Source organism: Amblyomma mixtum, chromosome 10 (genome assembly GCF_055824585.1).
Source record: "Amblyomma mixtum isolate Tamu chromosome 10, ASM5582458v1, whole genome shotgun sequence".
NCBI lineage: Eukaryota > Metazoa > Arthropoda > Arachnida > Ixodida > Ixodidae > Amblyomma > Amblyomma mixtum.
Genome location: NC_143021.1, coordinates 137,475,031 through 137,477,357, shown reverse-complemented (window position 1 = coordinate 137,477,357; position 2,327 = coordinate 137,475,031).

The window sequence follows — 2,327 nt, the reverse complement described above, 5'->3', positions numbered from 1 at the left end:
TGCTTGCACACGCCAAAAATCTAACCTGCTTTTTGATTGTGGCGAAGAGAAAAAGCGTATGATGTGTTTAGATTTAGCCGGACAAAACACACAAATTCTTAGGAGAAATGATTCTTCTTGATGAATATCGCATAATTCGCTCATTCATGCAACATCTGATGCTTGACAGCGCGTCATCTTCGAAACGTTTAGCGCTCTCTGTGCAGATGGGGACAGCGACGGGGAATAACCGGAGTGACACTCGTGCCACTCATTTAATACCGTTCCCTCCACCCCATCCCCTCCATCTTTTCTCCCATTTCCCCCACAACGCTGAAAAATTCTGTTTTGTATATCTGTTGCATGTCAAAACTCTTGCAATTCATTTTTTTTTTTCAATTCTTGTTTTTCACTACGACTCCATTCAGTTTTCGCGCTATGGCTGACTCGTGGACCACCGCACTGTAATTATTCTGCCAAGTCTTCTCGTAAATGTGTCCAACGTCTCGAAGCCGGCGCCATGTGACTACATGCTCGCTGTTCTCAGCCAGCGCGTTTTCGGACCGCAGCTGCATTCCGGCGGCATCATAGAGTGACATTTTGAATGAATAATGAGCGCCGCAACAGCAGAAACAAGGCCAGGAACAGTTCATTAACCGAAGCGTGCAAAATGCTGGCTAGAAATGACTTGGAAGAAAATCAGCCTCTGCAGTTTCGACTGGAAGAGGCAAACACCGTGCTGAGCGTCAGAATGCAGTATAGCCTGCTGCTTGCCGTGCGTAGTCTAGAGAGAGACATACCGGCGGCCAAAAAAAAATGAAAAAAAGCACTGCCCCGCCGCACAGCCGCCCAACAGGCACTGGCTCAGCGGTTAAACTGGCGGAGTTTTTAGAGTGCTGGCGCGTCCACCGCGCAGCCCTGCGCGAAGAGAAACACAAATGTCGTGGTGAATCGCGTCACAGCCGCGGGTTGCGGCATCCTTTCGCACATTTTGACAAAAAGCTGGGCCTGTGAGTGCTTTATGTTTTCGAGATTAAGCAGAACACAAGAGGCACTGAGGAATACAGCATACATAAATAAATCTATCTGAAAAGTATGTTGATGTTGAGCACTCATCGTAAGTTGGCGATTGGCTAGAAATGTGCGCTAGCCAAAGCTTGAAGAAAAGAAAACCTATTGATGTTTCGGTGCTCATATCCCTTATATGGTCAGAATGAGATGCAAGAATGGGTCGGTGCATTATATGAATACGATCATTCAGGGCATGCATGTTGAGTTGAACCCAGATATATCGAACCCGGATTATTGGAATTATTTCCTACATAGTGCATGTAATTATTACCTTGCAAATTTTATGCAAATGTTCAGGAAAGGCACGCACTCTATCAATGCAATTGCACTGGCTGTTCCGCATAATGAACTACGCACTGCAACTTTGCAAGTTGCGCTTTTGCTAACCGCGTCGCTCGCGTAGACGTGTCGGCTGCGTGTCCTTGGCCGCCGGCAAACAGCGCTTGCGGTGTGAAATCATAATGCCATATGAACGTGGAGCAAGGTTGAGGCGGCCTCCGGTCTCTTGCACTCATTTTTCTTCCAACATCGCGGTGATCTGCTTAAGCGAACTTCTGTAATTGATGCCTGGCGGCGGCCCTCGGCTAGTGCGCTTCACCTCCTATGGCATCGCGGAAACCGGCTGTACAATAATTTAATTGAATGATTAGACTATTTGTATTATACTGCTAGCGGGATTGCACATAATATTCATAAGGCTCAGAAGTGGAAGAAGTGGAAGAAGTAGAAGTGCATCGCCATCTTGCTAACCGCCGCTCGAGAGCCTGGAGCAGTTCTGTCCGCGATTGTGTGGCCCGTAATCATAGTGAAAAATACTTATGTTTCTCTATGGCGCAACATTCATGGCAAATCTGGCGCAACTGCGGGGTACGCTTCCTGATACGCTTATGCTACCGACCAATACGGAAGTCACCCTAGGTCACAAGCGCCGCGGCCGTCGCCACCTTAGAGCATCCCCTGCATTTGGACTCCTTCCGGCTGCAAAAGGCCGACGCAATCTCGGTCTTCGGAGGCTGCAGCTGCCATGGCAACTGAGACCAGGCTTTCGGCGCAATTCCTCTGTCACCAGCCGCGAACACTCCCGTCGTTTCATGGCGACGTCGTCGAGGACGCCGAGGACTGCCCCGAGATCTTCGAGCGTGTTGCCCGTTACAACGGCTGGAGGGACGACCGTAAGCTCCACCATGTCTATTTTGCGCTTGAGGAATCGGTTCGGACATGGTTCGAAAACCATGAAGCTTCGTTTACATCCTAGGAGACCTTCTGCCGCAATCTGA